This window comes from Cyanistes caeruleus, chromosome 5 (assembly GCF_971803275.1).
Source record: "Cyanistes caeruleus chromosome 5, bCyaCae1.hap1.1, whole genome shotgun sequence".
Taxonomy (NCBI): Eukaryota; Metazoa; Chordata; class Aves; order Passeriformes; family Paridae; genus Cyanistes; species Cyanistes caeruleus.
Genome location: NC_141705.1, coordinates 41,935,829 through 41,962,319, shown reverse-complemented (window position 1 = coordinate 41,962,319; position 26,491 = coordinate 41,935,829). Strand labels below are relative to the sequence as shown.

General features: G+C 36.4%; 1 long non-coding RNA gene across 1 annotated transcript; it reads right to left on the bottom strand.

Moving 5' to 3' along the window:
• Nucleotides 1-3,396: 3,396 nt before the first annotated feature.
• On the bottom strand, nt 3,397-5,445 carry LOC147653063 (uncharacterized). Its single transcript, XR_015286765.1, has 2 exons — nt 5,323-5,445; nt 3,397-5,240 (listed from the first exon to the last, which is right to left on the bottom strand). It is a non-coding gene; the product is annotated as an uncharacterized LOC147653063 (long non-coding RNA).
• Between the last annotated feature and the right edge of the window lie 21,046 nt (nt 5,446-26,491).

Here is a 26,491-nt window from a genome sequence, read left to right as displayed (position 1 = left end):
TATGCAATAGATCGTACCATGAATTTTTTACAATTTTTCTCATTCACAACTAAGGCTGATAAGCTTAAGGAACCTAGACAGAAAAATGACATATCATAGTAATGATTAAAGCTAACAGAAATATGAAAGCACTTGCACAGAATATGAACAGTTCCAAGAATCAGAATATGAATAGTCTAGATATCACTGGAAATGGGATTTGGAACTATTGCAAAGCATCAGTAATCGTGCCTTCACAGCCCAAATGGAAACACAATTATTCTGTTGCTGAATGTTTGAAACACAATGACTCTATAATTTGCTTGGAACAAACATCACTGGCTTAGGTGACATAATTCTCTTCATCTCAGACTTCACACAAATCAGATCTACCCTGCCCTCAGGGATTTTTAGAGGCTTTGAACAATGAGTGATATTGACATATTCCTAAATATTCCTCTCAGATACTTGCTAAATTATTGATGTCTGTCAACTCAGTGATTATTTGAAAGAGGGATATTGACATAATGGAATTAAACTCTAAAGCAGATTTTTTGACATCTGTGTCAACAAAATACAAGTAACAACAACAACAACAACAACAAAAAAAAAATCAAGAGAAACTTAATGGGTTTTTAAGGGTGGTCTGGACTACAGCCTGAACAATGAGACAGATCAATTTAGGATTTAAAAGGAAATGAATATTTTCTGAATAGCTCATATTGCTCTGAAGGCAGTTGATTGTCATCAACTTCTCTAACAATTAGGTTATTTTGAGATAATTTCAGAATATATTTACAGGGATAATAACTCAATTTTTCCATTGGTGAAATAATACTTGTCTCACAGGACAATATGATCATGATAATAGTTTTCTTTTATTTTTTAATTGCACGTTAATATAGAACATTGAAGAGAATTACTTTTACAATGAATCTTCATTTTCCTAAAAATATCTGCCTGGGAACTTGTATACAGAGGAGCTGCAGTGATCTAATGAAAGATGTAACACTAAGGCAGTTTATTTTAACTGGTGGAAGTTTGTCTGTAAACATTTATTCGTTTTGTTACAAAAAAGACAAACTTCTTTTGCATCCAAGAAGGAAACAACATCGCACCAAGTACTTGCTGATTGTGTACAAACACAAAAGATCCAACTACAAACAGACTGACAGCCAGCTTACAAAACACAGAACATACTTCCACCAGTCTCACTAACTATTTAAAAGTTGAACATTTCAACTTAATGTTTAAATACAGTAGTTTATTTTAGTGTTAGCTTGCAGCTTTCTTAGGGACAGTCTCCCTTGGAACATGGAGCTAAATGAAGGCCCAAGGTTTTCTGTACAGCACATGGGGCACTAGGCATCCCAGAAAGATGCTCCTATTTACAGTCACATTCAGCACTTGCTGCGGGCTGGAAGGAGAGTCTGAGACTTCTCCCCATCCCAAGGACTGTGGGAACACATCTCAGTTCACTGGGAGAGGGTCCTGCAGAGCTCTCCCCTAGGGGTTGTTGCTTTTTGAAGGGCAACATTAGAGCCTCAGCAGACAATCTCATACCACAGAAAGAAGAGGATCTTCCTGTATGGTGCCAGAGGAACTCTTCAGTCCATGATGTAGATTCTTCAAAGATTAAAGCCTACTTTCCTTTCTAAAGACTAACCTGTTGTCTTTAGATATGCTATTTATAAGTTTACAAATTTTAGGAAGAGATTACTGGTAGGAAAGATAACAGTCTTTTCCAGCTTCAGACATTTAGTGGGCAGGAAGTTTTAAAAATACTGAGTGTAGCAGAATAGAGACATGGTCAGCCCCCTCCTTTTCACAGCCCTTCAAAACTCCTTTGAAAAAATCAAGATCTACAGGTCATCCAAACATTCTTTGTAAATAAGTACTCTGTTGCAGATTTTAAAATATATTTGGGTCCTGCATATGTAAAGAGATGCTTTGCTCTTTTATTAATGCCACAGGAGTTATGAGTAAACCCAGGTGCTCTACCAAACACCAAATGCAGAGCTCACATGCATACCTTATGGTGCACAGGGTGAAGTGAGACTGGGTTTATTTTCTCATGAGAAAGACAGCAAGCCTTGACAGGTCCACAAGGCCCAATCTACAATTAAAGTCACCACATTCTGATAATGTCTGGTATTACAATATTTTTTGACATCTCTGCTTGTCTGCTTCTGAAAGATGTAAATGATTTGGCAACAGGATTTTTCAATCCTAGCCATGTAGCATTATAGAAATAACATAGAAACATAGAAAAAGAGGTTAATGTTGCTTAGAAAATGAAAAAAAAAATCCTACTTCTCCACTGATTTATGAATATCTGCTCCCTGTATTTGCCATCTTGTTGGCATTAGTTACCTACTTACTGCTTAAGTAGGTAACTATTCAATTAATACACCATGTGTGAAGTTTTAGATACATTAATGTATATTAATATTATATTGGACTAGCTTACCTAAAATCTCTATTCATCTTTTCTCCCTGAATGTTTGACTTCATTCTTCATTTATGTGGAAAGTTTGGAGGCCAGAATATATATGTTCTGGCAGCTATGTTGTCAATACATACTCTGTGGTATATAATTCAAGTGAGAAATAGACCCACTTCTTATTCTTTTGTTGCAATGTACAATGCTCAAATTTACTGCATTTGTCTATAAATAGACACTCTCTTACAGAGGATATCAGTCCATTTACACATGAAGTATATAATTTTCCAGAATACTAAAGTACTCCCTAAGGAATAAATCTGAATTGAATTATAAGCAACACACAATGAATTTACTATCACTCAAGCTATCTGTGTGGCTATACCTGCTATATGAGTCCTATATAAGTTATATGAGCAATGCTACTTTTTCCACTTTTACCCATGCCCATAATCAACACTCATGCACAAGTGCACCCTCAGTAGTGATTCATAGTAACTATTGTAAGGATTGTTTCACACTGGAGCAGTTCATGGAGAACTGTCTGCTGTGGGAGGGACCCACGCTGGAGCAGGGGAAGGATGCCTCTCCTTGAGCAGCTGCAGAAACAACACGTGATGAACTGACCATAACCCCCATTCCCTGCCTCCCTGAGCTACTGGGAGAGCTACTGGGGGAAGAGGTAGAACTGGGCAGGAGGAAGGAGTGAGGGGTTTTAAGATTTGCTCTACTTTTCGTTATGCTGCTCTAATTTTGATTGGTAATAAGGTCAGTTATTTTCCCCAAGTCGAACCTGCTTTGCCCATTATGATAACATGAGTGATTTCTGGCTGTCCTCAGCTCATGAGCCTTTTGTTTTGTTTTCTCTCCCAGATGTAGAGGGCAGAGTTGGTTTACGTGTCATGTGTACATGGCATCCAGCCAGGGTTGACCCAACACATACTTCTACCTTTTGCTCTCTTCCTGAATATTAATTTATTGCAAGTATTGATGATCAAACACTAGTATTTTCTAGAACTTTCAGCTTCACATTTGGAGTGAGAACTTTGCAACTCACCATAAGATAGCAGAAACTGAGAAGTTGGTGCTTTAGCCACATAATATTCAGCCTTTTCATCAGTTACTCTAGCATGTATTATCTCTGCCAGCCTGTACTTTACAGCTTTCCTTTGGATTTCTGCATTTATCCTGAGCTGTAGCAGAAGTATGTGTCAAATATTGGAACATAGTCCATGGGCATTTATGTAGTAAACTGACTAAAGAAAAGAGCCAAGCCATAGCTGCTTTTCACAGTGCTGTCCAAATTTCCAAGCTATCTGCAGTATCAAGAATCAAGGCTTTCACATTGAACTCTACTTTTCATAGACTGAATATCATCCATCCTGTCAAAGACAGCAACTTGTATTTTTTCACTGAATTTCATTATTCTGAATATATAACTTGATAAAATGCCAATATTCTGCTCAAGTTTGGCTGCGGTAGAATGCAGTTACTTTTGTAAAGGAATTACACCCTGAACTAAAGTGATTCAATTTAGTATAAAGATGTGCACATGCTGTGCTGTGCACATGAGATGACAGTCTAATGTGTTGGGGCAAATCTGAAAGGACTAATTCAATATGAAGATGAGTATTAACTATCCTGTCCCAGACCCTTTAAGAATTTTCCATGAAGCAGAACAACAGTTCTTGAAGACAGAATCTTATAAGAACCAAGTTCTCTCATGCTAGTCATGAACATATTTTTTTAATTAACCAATACAACAGAGTTCTATTTCTACTTGGTGGAAGGATAAAAAAGATACTTTCTTGCCTTCTTTTAGCTTTAAAACTCACACACACAATTCAGCTGTAAAGTTTGCTGCTGATGATCATTTTAGAACATATATTCCCCCACAAGGTTGGTAAAAAAATGGGATTTTTTGAAACCTATTTCCAGTGACATTCTCCATTATTGATACTTCCTTTGGTTTTTGTTTTTTTTTTTTTTATTTTATTTTTTTAAGTGAAACCAATAACTGAATTTGAATAACAAGATGTTAAGTAATGATAGAAAGATTCATGGAGTGAGACAAAATCTGAAGACTTTTTTAAAGTGGCAGGACTACCTGACATGCAGGCAGCCTGAGGTAAATTAATAGATTCAGAGTGATATTCAATAACATAGGTCTCAAGCGTGCGGCTTTTAATCCTAACAAACATTTACTTCTGCAAACCTAAAATTCTGCTTATTATGAATGATAAAACCCTGGATGTTTTATTTCTGCTGATATTTGGCAGGGAATATGAAAGGCTATTATGCATATACTGGAGCTTGAGCTAATGTTCCATATGTGCCTTAGTTTCAATATGAGCCTGAGCACAACAGTTTGTGGATGGCTGCATAATCAACGAGTTTGGCATATGATGGATGTGAGAATAAGCTTGTGAAACAGCAGAGATATGCAAGGAACCAACTCCCTAATGTACCAAGATTAAAACACATTTTTGAGACTGATGAAGTTTTAGTTAAAACACGTATGCAAACTTGGTGTTAGAATTAGTGATGGGGTGGGCTAGAATGTCCAGAGAGGCATATATTAAATTGGTTTACTTAACTTTGCATGACAAAAACTGCGTGCTCTTTTTAGACATACTTCCTGATGTGTCTTATGTAATACCAGGGAAGAAAAGAACTACTGAAGTTATATGAGAATTATATTAACAGGAGAGGAAAATTAAAAAAGCTAAAACTTGCTCTGCATAACTTCAGGAAATCAGAATAAAGTTTCTTACCAGTTTCAGTAGCAAAGGAATGGGACAGTCCTTCAATTGGAGTTCTGATGGGAAAGAAAAAACACCTCAATTGGTTTAAAGACTCATAAACTGGTCAGCTTAAGAGCACGAAAGTGTGTATCTTACAATAGCCTGGTTTCAGCCTCCTGCCCCTGTTACATCTCTAGGCTCCTTTGGCATATTAGCAAGGATCAGAAGCATTCTAAATGCCTTTGCGGTGTAAGTGGCCAAACTTTCCCCAAGAGAACCAGAGAGGGCTGGCATATATCTTCTCATATTTGATTGCCTGCCTCAGAAACCACAGAATAAAATGTGGCAGCCTTGAACCCAGTTCTGTTTGTTTTCAGAGCAGTTATCGCTGTTGGCAACTCTGACAGGAGAAGGAATGACTCAGAGTGAATCAATATGTCCACAAGCAAAAGCAGAATGTTCACAGCCTAAACAGGACACAACCACAGTTGCATAAGCACAGCTATACTACAGTCATAATACAGCAGCCTATTATAAATGATACAAACCAGAGATCAAACTTGCCTACCATTAATATGTCCAGTGCACACCACACCTTAAACACTATTTTATTCAAAAGTTTAACAAATAACTACCTATTACTCTGCTCTGAGTGGATGTAGCCTGCAAGCAATGTCAGAACTGTTTTGTACTGAAACAGATCACGATTTGCAAATCTCAAAAATTAAAAAAAAAATTAAAAAAAAAGGAGTAGAAATGAAGTTCTGGTAGCTGTGGCCATGAGTTGTGAATATAATACAGCTTAGCATAAATTATTGGCCTTTGCACTTGGAGCAGTCTACATTTATCTACTGCATAATGTAAAACAGTCTTCATCTTGGGACTCTCTGATCCAATGGAGTTTCCTGCACTGTGGCTCAGTCCAATCAGGGGGAAAAAAAATCATCTGTCTCAGAATAACTGAGGATATAGCTTGTGGGAATATTATTCTAATGCAAAGAGGAAAATTTGAATTGGAACTTCTCCAGATTCAGGATGATCTGACACTAGGTCAACTTTCTGGTCTAGCCCCTTGGCTATGAAAAAAAAGGTTATCATGTGCTACAAGACACATGCAAGAGGTGGCTGGAAATGGCTAAAAGCTGAGATAGATTTGGACTGTTGTAGCATGGCTGTGTCTGCAAATGTCAAAAGTAACGTGCATTGGGCTAGAGGAACTGAGCAAGTTGTTGGAAAATAATAGTTAAAGACTTTAATAGAATTTATGTTTCTAGTTCCACTTCAGAGCAACTCTCCTATCCCTGTGTTTTATTATCTAACTCTTATGAGCCCTGTGGCACTCATTAAAAATATAAGATGTCTGGTCTGTCCTGAATTTGCTGCAGGTCTTTGTTAGCTGCTACATTCCAGAATGCTCTTTACCATCTTTAGCAGGATAAGTTTTAAGCAAGTCAGGGATAGCAGAGCTATGTTTAAAATTACTGTTAAGGCTATTTAGCCTTTTAGCCCATAGGAAGCAAAATAAATTTACAGTGAGCTACTCCATCTAAGATGGCACACATCAAATATTTACTAAGTAAAGCACAATCTTAATGAAAAGCCATTTTCAGAGCTACTGCTTAACATTTAACATGCAGTGGTGGGTGCATAATTTGTCAGATTAAAAGCTTAAATATCTTTATATCTTCTAATTCATCATATCATTAATGAGAGTTGAAAAAAGGGTGATGTTTCTTTTTTGGTGTTTGTTTGTTAATTAGGTTTGTCAAACAGATTTTAAGACACAAACTGCTTTCAAACAAGGGCAAAGTCATATCCAAATGAAGTGGCGAATTAATGGTCACCAGGCAGTTGCCATAAAATCTCTACTGATAGGAAAGCTCATGTTGCTGCAACAACATTTTTTTTAAAACCAGATATTCAGTGCAGTAATTAAAAAATAAAAAAAAACCCCACTTCTATAGTGCTAATACCTGCCTGAAACATTCTGGTACCACTTTTCACAGAGGTTCCTTTTCTGAAGAAAGAATGTTATGCTGTGAAAGACTGGAAATCAGTTCTGCCACCAAATCATTCCAAAGAATTTGTACTAAGTTCTTAACATATGAAGAATCGTTCATACTTTTTATTTTTTTATTTGTTTGGTTGTTTGGTTGTTTGGGTTTTTTTGTTCTTGTTTTGGTTTGGATTTTTTTTGTTTTGGTTTTGTTTGGGTTTTTTGTTTTGTTTTGCCTTGTTTGTTTGTTCATTGTGCTAGGTTTTTTTGTTTGAGAAGCCCCAGCAGTCCATGTGCAACATAAAAGAAAGCTCAGTACATAAATATTTTTCCTCCTGCAGTGGACAAGCTCTAAAGTGAATTACAGAGCTACATGCTTTGACTCTAAAAATTCTTCAGTGCACACAAATGTGACCCTGCCTCACTGCAAGGAGCTGTTACTTGAGATTGCTAGAGGCATGCATTACCACACCACTGAAGAATTGATCCTGCTTCTCAGAGACTGCCCTGCCAAAGAGGCACATCCTACTGAAACCACTTTCTTCTTTCTACCAGCTCAGCATCACATTCAACAGCATATATGCAGATGCTGTACTACAGGGCTTTGGCTTTATCTGACTCAATATGATACAAAGGACTCACCAAAAGAGGGAAAAGCAAAGTACCTGGCCACAGTGGAGATGGTCACGTCACCTTGTTGAAATATAATTGCAGACTGCTGCACAGACATCCTCCTCCAAGTGTACTGTTCATATCTGCCTTTTCACTTCTTTGAAATTGACTTGCATCATGGATTCACCACAACTCTGTGTCAAGAAGTCCAGTCCCATGCAGCCACAGAAACAGTCTATACCAATGCAACCACAGCTGGCAGCAACTGATTGACAAGAAAACCTGGCCATGCACATCCACCCTTAGAACTTCACAAAGGCACCAGCTAAGGAGACTTCCTTCAGCCTCTATCAACTGAACTGACAGGTCTCCAATAATTTGAAAAGTAAATAGAAGAGGGTTATTTAAATCTACAGCAGCCTCCTAACCCTTCCTTGGCTAGTGTGGAGTCTGTATTCCTCACTGGAGAATATTTTCTACTTCAGTGTTGTGCCTTTATCACAATGCTGCTGAACTTTGCTGTATGGTGAACAGCATATTCTGTAACTGCACCATCAGCCTTTTTCACTCTCTCTGAACACCACCACTCAATCAATACCTAGTGCATCCCAAATGAATGAAAATGTGTATTTTTGAATCTACTTCCTGTGTCAGGATACCACTTCCCATCAAAACCAGTGAGCGCTTTCTGTTGTCCTTAATGTACTTTTACCAAGATCAGTGAACTGTCACCTTCTTGCTGGAAAGTCTGTTCCTATTCATGTAGAATATTACAGTTTTTAAACTTTGAATGATGTTAATGACTTCAGAAAAAAAAATAAAGAAAAGAATCCCAGCTATTTTTTGCACCTCTTTTTACTTGTAACTCTGGCAATCTGGCACCAAAGTTACAGTAGGCACACTGAAAAAAATGCTGTGGTTTATCTTCATTAAAAAGGTACAGATATGAACCTCTTTTTCAGAAATGCAGTTTCCACAGTGACCATGCAATATCATCTGTTGTTTGTCATATGGTGGTGTAAGACACCCACTTTTGCTTGCTGATGTCAAAACAATAAATGAAAACTGAGAAATACTGGCATGCATTGCTACATATTCTTAATATAGATGTGAAAATAGATACCGCTCACAGTTTTGCTTAGTATAATCATTTGATCCTCTGACAGAGGAATGTCATAGATAAATATATATAGCCTGATCATCAAAGTTATTTTATATGCCTTCTGCTATGAGCTTCAATAAGGATGTTTGCACAGGCAGTGGAAGCAGTGCTAGCTATATTCCCCTTATCCTATTTCCAGCTTATTCTCTGGAAAAAGATCACTGTAATGCTGACAGTGCCCAACAACTCCAGGCAGTTTCCACCCTGTACCTAACAGCCACTGATGAGCCCCATCTTTCTAAAGCTACCAAATGCATTTCATTAAGTTTCTTTGTAGAGATAACCTCAAACTCACTTCTGTAAAAAAAATTCCTATATCTTGTATGAACCAGAGGGGAACAAATGGTACTATGGGATAAATCTGCCTAATTTTTCCCACACAGGTTGGTAATATTTATGTTCTTAGCCATTCCAAATTACTATGTGCCTCTCTCCTTTCTCACTGTGAGTTTTTACTTACTCATTGTTTGTATGATGGTATGCAACCTTTGCTACCAGGTGAAGTTATCCAAGATTTGTGTTTTTGGAATGAAGCTGCAGCCAATACCATAAATTTATACATTAAAATTGAGTTTTTTGTCCCTGAATAGTAGTTTTTCTAGGCTGAAGATGTTACATTTTAACTTAGTAGGAAATGTTATTAGTAGAAAATAGTGATTGGATTCAAATTTCCAGATATATTTGATCAATAACTGGAAGCAGAAAGTAAGTCTCTCATATTTGGTCCCCATTCACAGGCAGTTCATTTCCACAGGAATAGTCAATGTCATTTTTGCATGAAAGAGTTGACAGCCCTTGCTGGGGCCCTGGATTTAGTCTCAACAATCTTTGACCTGGTGCCTTGCGCGGTGCTTTGAGCAGTGCTCCGTGAATGAAGCAGTCTCACAAACTGCAGGTATAAACCAGCCAGATTTATATCCATGCCTTTGAGGAGGCAAGCTGCTTGCTTTTGGATCTGCCCATTATCTGCTGGGTTGGAGGGCACTTAAGTGCAAAAATAACTAAGGAAATTAAAATGCTATGTTGCTGTGCCAGCTACTTCTATTATTACATCTAATTATTGTGAAAACCTTTCCCCAGTTCTCACCAGTAATTTTTTCACTGAAATAACATGTCATTATAGCTGCCATCAAAGCTCTTTGATTCAACTATAGTTATTTTAAATTCCCTAAACTACATTTGGAACCTTCTTGACACAAGTTTACAGTGACATATGCACTGCACAACTCTGTCAGGGGCAAAGCAAAACCTGACTCCATGAGTCAACTTATTTTTTTTCCTGAAACTGATTATTCTGACATGCTCTATACTATAGGTAGGCTAGGAAATTCAAGTTTTAGTGCTAGACTTAGATGTTAAAGCAGCAGAGGACATGGACTTGTCTGAAGGTGTAAATTTTTAATTGCTCTTAGTGTATTTTTTTTATGTAATCCCTCACTTACTTCAAATACCAGCAGGCTTGTGGAAGTACCCAGTTGGTTACTATCCAGTTCTATGCATTTTTACTGAGACAGTAGCCCTAGGAAGTAGGACCTTGGCTTGAGAAAAATCCAAGTTTCAGAAAGAATTAGCAGAAAATTTCAGAAAACCTTCCATGAGATTTCCCATAAAGATTGCGAAGAATTATTTAAGTATCTGATATCCTCCAGTGTGACCACCATACTTGAGTTTCTCCTATGATATGATATGTCTTTATTTCCCTAAATAGCTCAACAACTCGATTATATGGCTGGTACTTTGATTTCACTCAATAGAATCCAATCTAATTGAGTGTTAATACTTTAATTAAGAGATGGGTAGTCAAAAAGCAGTTAATGAGGCAGGTTGCAGATCAGACCCAGAATGTGTTTTGAGATTTTTTTATTTGAAAATTGCTATTTTTTCATTCTATTTTATTAAAATTTAAATTATCAAATTATTTCTAATGTTTAAAGAAGATAAAATCAGGTAATAATAATTGGCTACATTTCAATGTACTGTTGCAGAAAGAGAGGGATTGATTGTCCCAGCTTCACAATGTTCCCAGCAAAGCAGAGCACTGTTGCACAGGGCCCTTGTCTCTGTGTTGTGGTCATAGAGTCTTGCTCTCCTAGATAGTCCTCAAGTTTTGGAATATAAAAATCAATTAGCTACAAAATATGCAGACCAACAATGACAGCTGTTCTGTAGAATTAATAATTTTTTTTTATTCCCATAGCTGCTTTCCTGCCATGTGTCTAGGAAATGTTTAAGCCTAACACTTCAGAAATAAACTAAAAGGCAGTTCCTCTATCATGTTTTTTTAATCAGTTGCATATTTTTATAATTTCTCATCTTATGTCACCAATAAGGCCCTATATCCCTCTCTGACTACATTTTGCTATATCAGCTTCAGTAAATTCTTTCCTTAATAGGCTCTACTACACAATATCTTAAGAAAGCTTCTGGATAGTCTCACTTGGTCTGTCAAAAGGACTAATGAAGTTTACTTAGCACTTTGTCAGATTATGATTATTTTTATGTGGGTTGAATGCTACTCCTGTTATATTTAATCATGTCATGTTTGAAGAGCTGCAAGTGAAATATCCAGTTGTAATCATGAAACAATGTCTGCAAATCTTGAATAAACCATTAGTACAATTTAAACAAAAGTGGAAATCAACTCTGGCATTTTAGTGCCTTGCACGGTGATTTTTCTTTTTTAAGACAAATTATGGTTTCATAATTTCCCGTAATCCAGAGTACAACAAGCATGTGAAATTAATTTTAATTTTTGTTATTATTTTCAGGTTTTTTTTCCACTGCAGACATGAACAAAATACCAAAATACTGACACTGGTTTTAGAGGATGGCAGTGGAGGTAGCCATGGCAACAGAGAGCTCTGTGTGCTCCCTCCAAGGTATTTCCTGAATTTAACAGGTGATGTCAACATGCACCAAGTTACTGCTGCCATAGACACATTTTGTCAGTACCTAAGATGGTGAAATCAATACTGACTCAGCTACAGCCCCCTGAGCAGCTCAGGTGTACTGAAATCAAAGTGTTTCCTTCTTCCAGGATTTACAGTCAGCTCTGCTGACTCTCCTGTGCACTCTGATGTTCAGGCAGAAGTAATCTGCTCCATCTTTATTGAAGGCATAGTTCAACCAGGAATGCCACTATAGAGGAAATAAATTAGACATTTTCTTCCATAACACAATACCTGTGGCACCATTGCAGACCTCTCCCTCACCCCTGAAAGTATTGAAATGACAAATGTTAAACACTTGGAGACAGTCAAATGAAATACAGTATTCCAAATTCAAGTCAAACAATATGGAAAGAAATGCAGTATTTTAATATTCCTGATGAAAAATGAAAAAAACACAGAAAAAAGTAGTCTTTCTGAGCACAATTTCAATGTTGTGTTCTCTGGGTTTCATTAAAAAGTATTATTTTTAACTGGTTAATACTATTTTAAATTATTTTAAGTTGCATTTTTTGTGTACCTGACTGAATGCAAATTTATGTAAACATAAATTTGTCTTTGCTTAGACAAAGGTTTTCTTGCATTTCTCCCTCATGCAAAGACTTTATTTTGCATTTGTCCCTTCTCCTTGAATCACAGAATGGTGGGGTTGGAAAAGATCTCTGGAGATCATTTAATCCAGCTGTCCTGCTACAGCAGATTCACCAGGTTGTACAAGATTGCATCCACATGGTGTTTGAGAATCTCTGCAAAAGAAGACTCTGCAGCCTCTCTGGGCAACCTGTTCCAGTGCTGTCACCTTCAGAGGAAAGATATTTTTCCTCATTTTCAGATGTAACTCCCTGTGTTTCAGTTTGTGCTCATTGCCCCTTATCCTGTCGCTGGTCATCCCTGGAAAGCGTCTGGCCCCAGTCTCTGAACACCTGCCATTTTAATGTGTGCCTTGATGAGATCCCCTCTTCTTCAATCATCTCTTCTGAAGGCTGAACAGGCCCAGCTCCCTCAGCTTTTCCTCCTAAGAGATGTGCTCCAGTCCCCTCATCCTCTTTGTGATATGGTTAAACTCTCATGGTAAGACTTCCAGTGATCAGTCTGAGGGTGACTCCTTTCCCTTTCTGAGTTATGTCCACCTAAAAACAGCTTTGAGAAGAGGCAGAGAAGAGAAGAGCTGCAAGAATGAACTTTTATGTTAATAAAAACATCCTGCACTCCAGAAAACTCTAACAGAAATTTAAAAAATTTGACAAATAGGAATGTTGGTTACCTGATACCAGGTGGTTTCCCAGGGGCACTGTGGAGGAGCTCTTCTATTAATGATATTTGAATATGGATTTGAGGAAGATCTTTAGGTCAGTCATAGCTGTCAGTATAAACAAAGACCAGCTAATTCCAAGGCCAGGGGTATTCTGACATGAGCTATATACTGACAGAAAATAATATGATAGGAACAGAATACCAGGGTGGAAGATACCTAAAGAATCATTTGGTCCAACAGTTCCTGGCAAATTAAAAATAAGACCCAAGAACCGCCCTTGAACTTGCAACCCTAAATGAACACCAGCATATTCAGAATTCCTTGCCCAGCCATATTTTCCTGTTTTAATTTTGGTATATAGGCAAATTAAAATAATCATAGAAGTCCTATTCCTTAATACTTGTGCATGTCATCCATTAGCAATATTACCAGGCGACCTGCCAATATTTTTTTTTTTCATTTTGCTATCTCTGATGCCTGCTGCACAGTTAGTCAGTGTAAATAAAAGCTACGAATCCTGAGAAAAAATATTAAGAATGTACATCATTCAAATGTCTCATTGCCACAAATGTGCTATAGTGTTTCCCTTGCAAATTTTTATCAACCACCAGGAAAGTTTCTACAGATTTATTAAGTAATTTGTCTCAGACAACTCATTGTGCATATTCCAGCTAATTGGGTGATACTCTATAACTGTTCTCAAATTCTGTTATTAGTATCCACTACAGACACAGCAATAGCATGCAATAGATATTATATAGCTATTTAGATATTATTAGCTAAATATTTATAATATTTATTAGCTAATAAATATTATTATACAGCTATTTAGATATTATATCATTAGATATTTACACAGCTATAGGCATAGAAATGTCCTTGGGGATATTAAAATACTAAAAATATATATGCATATTACATGAAAATAAGTAAGTGCACTGTTTTCTTTACCAAGTGACTTAAAGTGGGTTGTTGGGATTTTGTTTTATTTTCTTTCCAATCATATTATGGACAAGTTACTTATTTTAAACAGTGGTAAATATCCTAAGCTGTAGCAGAACTGCAAAAGTTTAAAAAAAAAATATGGAAGTTTTAAGTTCATTGTTAATTTTAGTTATTTGTCAAACTGTATGAAGGATTTAAAAAGTTTGACCCTTTGGAGCCCCTTCCATCTACAAAAACTTCTAACCCAGTTTTTCAGTTCACAGCAAACATTTTTCTCTTCTGTTTTACTTGGCTTGAATTTCAATTGGAATTTGTCTTTCCCACAGTGTACTCTGAAATGCCAGATGAGAGAGAGAGAGATCAAGCATTTTCTTAATGGATGGTGGAGTCAGCAGGAAAGGTCTGTGACTTGCTAACTCAGAATCAGCACCCTCTTCTGTAGTGTGTATCCTAACTCATCACCATCCTCTTATTTGTAATGTACCCTCAGGGAGCTTGCCTTGGCCAATGTGCTAAAGGAGGAGCGTGCACAGCAACCCTCACCCTTACTGTAGGACATCCAGCCTTGCAGGATAGGACAGAAAAGCACCCTGTGCTGCAGCAACTCGCATTATCTGTTTCTCATCAGCTGCATGGATTTCAAAAACACCAGTAAAATATTCTAAAACTTTGCACTTCCAGTTGGAAACGCCTGATGAAAGAGCAGGCTTTGCATGGTTCTTCCAACATCTTTGTATGTGAAGCTGAGGTCGGTTTATCAAATAAACTGATGAAAAGTAATGATGTGGTTCACTTCTAAAATTTGCAATAAGAGCAGCAAGTAATATGACAGAGTGAAAGACATGGTGTTACTTTAGCCCAAGTAGTCTGTTTTGGTCTGATGCAAAATACATTTCCTGAATAAAGGACAAAACAGGAAAAACAAGTTGCAGCTCTGTAAAAGCACCAAAAATCATGGCTTGTATATATATTTGAAGAAAGAAGGGTCTGACTGCATCTTCACTGAACAGCAGTCTTGACTGTTTGGCTGTGAGAGAGTAACCAGCCACACAGTTCTGTTTTCAAGCATTGTTCTGGATAGCATGTATTTCTAGCACTGTAGCTGCAACACTATCAAACTTCCTTTATCCTTCTCACTACAACTGTAAATGGGCTTAGACTATGAGCCATCTGTTAACCTGCAGGAAACACCCTCTGACTTGATCAGTGCTGTATGAATCTACAATACAGACAATTGGTTATGCTTGCACATCAGTATCAGCTGCTGGTATGACTTCTTTCATCTTCTTAGCAAACTGTAACACAAATTCTTGACACGTACTGTAACTCATCTTTCCCAAGCTGCTGTCAGCCATTCTGCTAAGAGTTAAACTGTGGTTTAGTAGAGTAGCTGACAGGTTGATGCTCATGCATAAGCACATAAGGTAGAAAGCCAGTCCTGTGGGATGATGTGTGCTGTGCTCAGACAGACAATTTTGCTTGTGCTTATCTTTGAATGCAAGAGCAATGCCATTATTTTTGTGAGCTGACTCAGATGTTTAATATCATGTATATGTTGATCAAGCTGGCAAGACTGAAGCCAGAATACTATGCACTTTGCAAGGCTGAGCTCAAGATGCCTTTTATCTCAAAAAACAATGGTTTCTGATCATACTGCAAAGTCAGCCACTCATTAGTGTTACATGCTGAGTACCAGTCAGCTGCTGATACAAAACGCATCAAAAGGAAGTTAGAATAAAGCTTTGCATTGAGATTATTCAATGATTTGTCAAAAAAAAAATCTAGGCAGAAGTGCTAAAAAGTTTGAATCAAATTGTAACATTATAAGTTTATAAACTTTCAATGACTTCCTACATGCTACAGTGTAGTCACAGGTTTCACTCTAAAAGCAGAATTTGGCTCTATGACAACTTAAAAAAAAAGGCTTTCAAACCAGTTTGTGGATAAATACTTTGTACCAAAGACCTTTGTGTTTCAAAAGAAATTAATTGCCACACTTTCTGTTTAGACAGTATTTTTTCAATTCAAGTCATTCTCAGAAAAACCAAAAAAACTACATATTTGTATTAAAACATGGGAGTTTTTTTAAGATAAGAATTCTAAATATTCATGACATACATTGCTATTTTCAGCTACTAGTGATACTTATGGGGCACTTTACTAATTCATCTTTACATACTGATAGGACAAAATCTGTTAATGGAATTGAGACACTATAGCAACTGTTCAAATGGTTTACATATAAAACATGCAGATGGGATGAACTCACCTAGATGATCACATCTGATCTTAAACTATATTATTTACTGTCATTAGCATAATTATGCACAGGGTAATAGCTAAAGGGGGAAACCAGACCACAGGGTTGACCAAAAGCTGATCAACTTTCATAGTCTTAAATATTACTAATATTGCTAACATCCCTGGTGTGCTTTGGGCCTGCTCCAGCTACCCTTTCCCCAAATGGTTCAGTTGACAGCATGAGCCAGGAACTGTCTCCTTGTTTAGCATGCATATGATTACTTTCTGAGGGTAAAAGAGTTTAGATAAATGGATATGAGTATGTACATCTCAAGGCCAGGTAAAATTCCATAGTCCATTAAAAATCACAGACACACAGAATAATTTCAGTGGGAATGGGCTCATGGTGGTTACCCAGTCCAGACCCTTGCTCATGGTAGGGCTAATTTCAGTCAGATCATTGCCAAAGCCTCACTGGAGTTTTCAATATCTCCAAAGATGGACACCCTGCTGCATCTCTGGACCACTGCTGCAATGTTTGACTGCACTCACTGTTAAGAGTTTTTTTCCTTTCACTATCCTGTGTTTGATGACCTTGATGAAGTTTGTGTCTGTTTTCTTGACACTTTTTGCAGTCTGCATGGTGAAGATTCCGGCTCCATCTCCTGTATAGACTTCCATAAGATAACAAAGAAACCAGGGAGGTCCTCATGAACCTCCTTTTCTCCAAAGTGAACAAATTTAGGTCTATCAACTTTCACACTATGTGCTCCAGCCTGCCAAATGTTGTGGTGGCTTTACACTCCAGGTTTTCAATATCTTTGGAAGCACGAAAGTGTGCTTTTCACACTTTTTTTTTTTTTTTTTCCTTGCAAGCAGGAAAGTTCTACTAGTTAATAGTTACCAGGAAAGCTAATAATTCCCATGAGATGGCGCCTTGGCAATCCCTCTGCAACATCCTCAGCCTGGGTTTGTGATAAGCAACAGACTTCTTCAGATTAATAGTGTGTAGGTAAATTGGCTTTATCATAACTGGAGTAGCACATACTCAAGATGATGATCTGTGCTAATTTTGTCAATGAAACCAGGTTCCGGATATCCCAGCACAGTGTCATGCTGGCACTAGACTGGAAACTAGAAGCTCTATAGCAACATTCCCATTAAAGATAATCCAATTGGAATTTCAATATACAAACCTTATGATGAAAAGCAGTATGTATTAATCCAAGCAGGAATCTTAACTAATGTAGCTTTATTCCTCCCAGTATTCAAGTTTGTTCTTTTATACATAACTGTGGAAATTCTACATTGTACTGCAATGTGCAATATAGACAATCTTCAGCAGAGCCAGCTGCATTCACTGTGACTAGAGACTGAAAAGCTTCCTTGTCCTACCAGATGGTGTAGTTTTTACTTCTGACACAGAAATGAACTTATAGCTGGTCTTTAATACTTTAAAAGAAAAAGCATTTAACTCCCATTTTGAAATCTGTTTATCTGCTTTTTCAGTTCAGATAGTACTTCTGACAGCCCACTTCATATTAATCCTGACATCTTTGATGGTCTGATGGTCTGCTACATGAAGAAATGGTATTTTTCTGCTATGCTGGCATTTCACATCCCACTGAGTTCAGAACAAAGGTGGTTTTGCTGTGTTGCTTGAATGTTAAGTTTAGAATAAGAGCTGACAATTTAAGACATGATTGATTTGCAGAATCTGCATCAGATTCTTAAAAAAAAAAGTTCTGTCCCGTTAAAATCCACAGTGCATTAAAAGATAAATGTGCTGCTATCAGTAAACTAACATTGCATGCTAGATAACACTAGTGTTAACTCTTTTATAGCAATAACAAGAATGGTTATTAGGATTCTTTCTAATTTTTCCACATCAGAAGCATGTGATTTTGCTTCAAACAAACAAAAATCAATCTCAGGAGGTGGTAAATATGGGAAACTTGGGAGCTTTCTTTGTGCCCTCTTCTAACTCTGCCTGCTGTCTACATGATGGCATCAGAAGATTGTAGGATATGTCTACCTGTACTTATTTGGGATAGAGGACCAGGAGAGCTGCAAAACCTGTTTTCTTGGTGTTATTCCAGCCAAAGGACAATTCAACACCAGCAGAATTGCCATTTTAAAGCTCATGCTTTAAAGCTTCTCTGTTCTACCATGTAATAGAAAAGGAATATTATATTGTCTGCCTCACCACATATCTCACTGAGCTATTTTCTAATCAATTTCCCACAGCTTTGCTGGAGTATTCATAGAGATTTGTTAGGTTTAATTTTAGTCCTTTGAAGCTATGCTTATTTGTTGATTTTTTTACTGTAATCAGCTAAGGCAGGTGTTGGGATTCAACTGTAACTATAATTATAGTTCATTTAAATGATACTGAAACGTGGTTTAGCATCATGTAGCTAGTAGGATCAGCTTAATTCCAGAAACTTAGTGCCTTTACTAAAGATAACAAATCTAAAAGTTTATGTGAAATGTATAATGTTCCTAAATGTTCCTAAATAGTATTAAAGATCATCCTCAATAAATTTGATATTATTTTATTTTATTTTATTAGATTTTTTACACCTGTAAAAAAATTTGTGTCTCAACAATAACAAATACTGGTGCATCAGCCTTGAAACTACAATTATTTTTTTATTTTATTTGATCTACTCACTTAATATTGTGTCACAGCATAAACACCAAGTTTATCTTTAAGCTGTAAGTACAAATTAAATTATGCTAAGTTCAAGCCTCTTATGAAAAATCCTTCATGTTTTGTTACTCTGCTGTCTCTTATCAATGAGACATATCAACACATAGGACTTATAAGCAGGTCTGCTGAAAGTAACTATAAAAAAACCAGACTGGGCATGTTCATGTTGTGTAAATTTAATTTTGGTAGTGTTTTTTTTCTTTTTTTTAGCTTTTTCGAGATATTTTCTCATATTGCAGGTTTACACTAAGCAGCAGACTGAAAGACCTATATAAAGATAAAGACTCCATAAAAAGATATCGATGCAAATATTTTTGTAATCTTCTGAGTGGTATGTCTCATACTGGTGGCCCAAAAATACATGGCAAGAGTACACCACCCACACTGCAGCACTTCTCATGCACCAGGGTGGGGAACAGAGAATTATCCTTTAGTCATTCTGCCCATTTTGAGCAGCTGACATTTGTGCAGTTGTAAAAAGAGAGAGCTTTCCTCTACTATGGGATATTGCATCCTTTAATTTGAAAGGATCCTTTAATTTCAACTCTTGTTGAAAACAGAGTTCATTTATAACCTAGCATAAATGGGTTAGATAATTTTCTGTACATAAACACATATACACATATTTATAAACTATACATAAATATGAAAACATTTTAAGCTACAAACTTAGACAACACTGGTCCTGCAGCACTGCAAAAAGCAAGAGGAACAGTTCCTAAACTTGTATGTTTTTTTTGATTTACTGCTGAGAAATACAGATGAGAAGAGTTTTGCTTGCCTCCTGTTCTCTCATAAATTACTAGGCTAGTTTCCATAGAAAAGTAAAATCTGATTTTGGGAGTAAGTACCATGGCAAAACACGTGCTCAATATATATACATAGATTGTCACACTATGGAGGAACAATAGCAAAACTGAATGTTTTCATCTGTTGTCACTGTGACAGATCCTTCCAACAATATTTACTGAATAATAATTTAAATGCACTGCAGCATAAAAAAGAAAAGCTCTATGTGTTTTCCTGCTGCACCAAGAAGGTACATCAAGGCCCAGCTTTAATACTGTAAAGACAGGGGGCTGTTATGGAGCAGTTTGCCATTCTGATTACAAAAATCATCATTCATAACCTTCCATCCTCCATTCCTGTCAGAAACTTTGTAGAAAGAAGGGATTTTCTGCTTAAAACCAAGATGTCTAGAATGCTCCACTCTATTGTTTGTGTGAAAGATACTCAGTATTTCAGAGAGCTTAGCCCAAAGCTTCCCATATTGTGTAAAAGACTGCAGAAGGGTGATGTTCTTTCTGTTCTTCTATTTTGCTCAGTTGGCTTATCCTGCTTTTTATTATGGCCTGAAACAACTTTTGGACAGACACATAAAAATCTAGCCATTCAAAATTAGGTCGTCAAAAATGTATGCATAAATCCTATTTATAGATAATATGCATCTACTCTAATGAGATACTGTTTCTGAACACTTGAAAAAAAAATGGAAGCAGATTTATATATGTATTTATGGAGTGTGAAAGTCTAAAAAACTAAATTTTATCTAGCACACATGATGCAAAAAAAATTTTAAATATCATATTTACAAAGCTTTTGATAATCTTATGCACTGATAGTTACCAAGACTTATATTCTAGGTGGTTTCTGAAATGAGTAAATGAAAAGATTTCCAAGAATTGCAAAGCACTAAAGGAAGTGGAGGAAAGAAAACCTCTAAAAGTTACCAAGAAAAACAAAGAGAGCATAAAGAAAGACATAACAGGCTCAAATTCAGCTAGTAATTCATTAACTCCATATTTCAGTGGTGGGAAATACTCAGAAATAAGAAATTCATGTGGTTAATAAAGGAAAACAGCAGCTATAAGGCTTAATCCAATGTAATACAACCCCAAAATTTAGTCTAATCTCTCTCTTATTTTGGAAAGTCTTCCCCTTTAAATAAACTGCAGTATATATTTTGCAATAAAATTATTTAAATTTTAAATGGCATGGAGAATTATTTTCTAAAGTACAGACTTCTTGAGTGGAGATTCTATGGTATTTGCTGAAACTTCATGTACTTTATTTCCCAGCTCTCTGAACCTTGAGGAAAGTCAGAAGTCCAAAAAGAGGAATTTTTCATTTTTTCTTCTATTTCAGTTTTTGTCATAAGTTTACTGTTCTGCAGTTTCTAGCCCTCCTTCCTCTCTTTTATGCAGCTTTATTCAACAAGGCTCGACTTGTACATATATTATACTTAGTTACAATTGCTTCCTATAATCAGAGCCAATTACTTTTGCTGTAATTTGTCTTTTGAATCTGTACTAAGCTGCTGAAGTTTTGTGTGTTAATCCATAGCAGGAAAGCATGAACATTTCTGACAGGTTTTCAGACTGAAGCAAACATTACCAAAATAAACACAGCACAATGTGTTCACAATTAATTAGTTTAACCAGGGCACTTTAATTTCTCATAGAGAGAAATTTGAATGAATACAAAGAAAAATAATTATAAATATACTTGCAGTTGAGCATAATGGTGCCATCAATTTTTTAGCAGACTCCACATTACAGTCCGTGGGGGATCTGTTAAAATATTGATAGCAGGATATGGCCCATTATGAGGACACGCATTGCGTTCTATTTCAAACACAGAATTAATAAAGATTTGTTTCAGGAGGATGTAAGAAGGATAAACAGTAAGCCTTTTTTCAGCATGCCACTCGACCATAGAAGGAAATCTGACCTATTGCCTTCCACTTTTTACTTGGACTTGTAGCATGAAGTTTATTCACAGAAAAAAACCCCAAAAATCAAACAAAAAACCCAATGAAACAAAACCAAAAAACCCCACAAACAAAAAAAAAAAAGTGTGAACTAATATATATATATATATATATATATATATATATATATATATATGTATTTCCCCCTCTATTATATAATAAAAAACTAGAGAACTAGAGTCCCTGGATGGACCCAAGTGAAATTCAAGGAAGTGAAATTCTTTTATTTCTTTCTTGCTTTTATCTCATACAGGTTTACCAGAATGGCAGAAGATTTTTCCATTGTTCTGAGGGAAGGAAATAAATGCCTCTGTTTTAACTCAACCTCCTTGAGCTTTACAGAATGCATAACAGACATAGACACTTACACAGTATTTCCTATCTTTTGTCCTTTTATTTCTTTCTTAGAAAAAATACCTTTTGTAAATGCTCTCTAGTTAATACTTTGCAATGCTTAAAAGAGGAGGAGAATATAACACTGGTAGCAACTTACTCTTTTGAATTTTTATGTGATACTCTGTTCTTATTTTTCACTATGTTCCCACATAAAGCATTCACTCCTCCTCCTAATTCATTTCCTCTACCTAGGAAAGGGGGAGAAACACAAGGGTAATGAGGAAGCAGAGGATAACACAGACTGTCAGCTGGCATAGTTCTTATGACCCAACAATTCAGACTAAGAGTCTCCTGTTTGTTGTACACTGTGTTCATCTGCCATTTTGGGGCAGCCAAAACAACCTTTTTGGGAGAAAAAGGAAATTTATTGCCTTCTAGACAGGTATCTTAAAGACTTATGAACAAATCCTTTATCTTCAGGTTTCATAGTTTTAGTAAAGTGGAAGCTTACGTAACCTACTGTTACTTATTTTAGCAAGCACAGCAATATAGGAAGATACAGAGACAGCCGGCTGACAATGACGACATTTTGGGCAAAGGAAGTTTTTGGCTTTCCCTGTTGGCAGGGCAGGGATATCTCTCAGAGGACTGAATAGGGGGCTTATAGCTCCCCTTATCCCCCAGAAGAGATAGAAATTTGGAGTGTATGTCCCAACAGCCAAGCCTGATTTGAAGCTGGAAACAGTCTATGTCAGATCCCCTATGCAAGGGCAATTAGAATTGATAGGTCTTGGAAACACATGGGGGACCTGTACAAATGCCAAAACAGCTCAAAATTGGTGAAATTATGCTAAATAATGATTAAAATAATCAGATTTGACTGAGCTGTCAAAAAAAGGGAAACTCAGTCTCTTTTTCTCCATCTTTCACCTGTGTTGTCCAAGTCTATACTAATGCAGAGGTCTGATCCTGGTCTCACTGACATCTGTTTCAGCAGGGCAGGAGTTACAACCTTGAACCTGTTCAAGCAAGTGAAGAAGCTGCAGCTGACTGCAGCTTTGTATACAACTGAAACCAGCAGTCTCAGGGTCATAGAGTGCCTGATAGAGCTGCATTAACACTTGGTGCAAGCAGGATGTCCCCTCCTGTTACTAAACAGGTCAAGAAGTCAAATTTTTCTGTTTTTTTCAATACAAGGCTTGACATAGTACTTAATCTTTGCTTACATGAAAAGATCTTTATATGGAAAGGTCTTTATATGAAGATCTAGAGCTTTGCATCAGGCAATAGGATGGGCATCCTTCAATATCAGGTCATGATTTGTGGACATGTGGACAACATGAAAAGGGGATTTTAAGAGTTCCAGCACTGAGATAGGGAATAAGAGATTTAAGATTACATGAAGGAAAAAGGGTTAATCTCAGAAATCCTTAACTGCAACTCCTAATAAAATCTGTAGAAATTGGAGACCAATATTTCTTTCTATATTTATCAACGCTTTTACAGGTAAACAAATTTTAAACATTTAAACATTTTAAGTCGGTAAACAAAAAAAATATAATGAAATTTGGATGGCACAAATTTGTTTTCATGAGTTTGCATACAGAGAATATATCAAATAGCCAAAATAATTAATTTTCAATTTTGCTTTGTAACTAAGCTAATTTCTCTAGCATTTGTAAACATTTTTCCTTAATATTTAAGGTAAAAAACAACAAAAAAAGAGCTATTGAGTTAATACATATTTATTATATAAGAGACAATATTTCTTGTGTACCATCCATCTAATCCCAGGAGTAGCACTATTGAAGTGAATGAAGAATGGCATCCAGCAGAAATCAAACAGTGAGAGTAGATAGGGAATTTACATGTTGCCTTACATCTGCCTTATCTGTGCATGTCATGACTGCCCTTGAAACCAGCATGTCAGTAGTGTGAAGAGAGTTCTGCACCTCAACTTTCTACACTTCTTTCTCTTGACAGTGATAATGGTAGCTGAGTGTGAAGCTAGGCTACTAAAATGAGCTTAATCCATAAGCAGCAGCCTTTTTCATGTACCAGAATTTATTTTTTTCCAAAAAGCCAGGTGGAAGTAACATGTGATAGATTATATATACTCTATTTCATGTGCTTGCAATGCCCAGAGCAGCTGCCTGAGAGAGATCAACACAAATGAATGGTCAGTCTTTATTACTTTCAGTATGTAGTGTCATTACCTGAGCTGAGGCCATTAAAATGGATGCAATTCTAAGTAAGCACATAAAGCTGCAGAAATGAAACAACAGCCAAGGTGAGCATTGAGTTGTGACATGGCTCATCCTGTGATATAGCTCTCAATACCCACTCCTACACATCACATCAGGAATATTAAAATACTTCATGTTACAACTCGTTTAACAAAATACTGAGCAGTATCAGTATATGTACTTCAAATATGTTTCAAGTAATTCCACTTCATATGACAAAAGGAAGGGTTTTTCTACATTAAGGACTGCAGAAGTAAAAATATTTCCTTCGAAGTAACAAATAAATTAATTGTTCTGATATCATCTAAACACAGGAAAGTAAAATTGCTTTAGACAGTGCCTGTCAACCCATTGCATGAAATAAACTACATTCAATTGTGTGAAATATTCCTTTGCATAGAAAAAAAGCACATTACAATGTGCATATTTATTCTCATGCATAAAAGAAATGTAAACATTGCTTCGAGTCTGGGCATATCAGAATAAGCCACAGTGAATCACCTTTTGGAAAACAGAATTTATATGGAAAAATTGTTTTACTTGGAACCTGAGACACAATGTGCTGCATGATATTGCAATACATGATACTGTTGTCATGTTGTATCCTACTTCTTTAGAGGAAACAAGGGAGAAGAACATTAGTCTTTCACCCAGATAAGATGAGAAGAGAGATGTCTGTGAAGATGTGGATTGGAGGAGGACAACATTCCTCCGGTGGGTAGCAGCCTTCAGAGGTCCAAGGCAAGGGAAGGCAGGAGGGAAACAGCAGGGATGAGGGATGAGGTAGTCACAATTAGATGATCAATCTGCTGCAAGAGATCCACTGTAAAAAAACCAGGGTTTGTCCCAAATACACAACTGCATTTCCTAAACTTTCATGACACAATTGAGTGTATTTCCCTAATCATGTTTAAAAAGTAGTTGCCTATGTGCCATTCCCTCAGGAGGTTAGAGATGGGGCTTCTCTAATATGTAAGAAGTTCAGTGACCATAAAGCTATATTAAGCAGCCATTTCTCAAAAACATTTCAAAATATGTCTATGTGTTAAACAAAAGCAGGCAGCAAAAATTACAATAAATGCCCTTTGTACATTGTATCTATATTTAACCTATGTTTAGGTTAAATATTCTTTAATTTCTTATTTCTGTGAAATTTTATACATAATTTTTCTGCTGGTGATATTTGACAGAGTTAATAGAGGAGATCAAAGAGTAGAACTAAAAATAATCATAATTATTTCTTCTCCTCCCTCCTTTTCACACTTCCCATTTTCTGTCAGTTCTGTTTATTTTTTACTTTTTCTGCTTCTAGTAAATCTGTGTCCTTTTAAATTCAGGCAAAGCTCTAACAATTATACCTTTTTTTTTTTGTTCTGGTATACCAGTGATAATAAAGATTCTACTGGATAAAAATTTCTGTTACTTAACATAAACCTAAGCTATGACTCATGCATTAGGTAATCAGCATTTCCATAAAACCTAGTATTCTCTATAGGTAAGACACAAAGGTTTTAAATTTCAGAGATCAGCAGGCACATGTCCTATAAACACTTATTGCTAAACTTTCAGTGGTTTGTGATTTGATTGTTTTTCTTTCAGCCTGCAATATAGGCAAGATGAATTGCCTGCAAAAAGGCAGGCAATTCTGAATAATTTCAGAAAATTCATCATTCTCTTTAAAATAAATTTCTTGTTGATTTAATATAATAACTATTTGAAATTCAAAGTTCTTCTATTAATGCATGGCATACAGAGAGATAATGTATTTGATGACTATAACAATTAGCTCTTCTAATCCTACAGAAGCTTCAATGAAGAGCTTTGCAGTAGTCTGTTGGTAAAAGAGGCTTGTATCTACCTCCTTCCCTAACAATCTTTTGAAATGCTACATTACACTCCATGTTTGTGAATATACTTGGGAGCAATCCGTGGTGTTACTGAGAATTAATAAGTCAGCTATGCTTGGACCCAGGGCAGTAAGGTCCATTTGGATGCTCTGAGATTCCTCCTGAAGCCAAAGATTCATTTCAGCTGTTGCTTTACAGACCCTCAAAGAGAGGCTGGTACCCAACTGCACACCACAGCCTGCTCTAGTAACTTA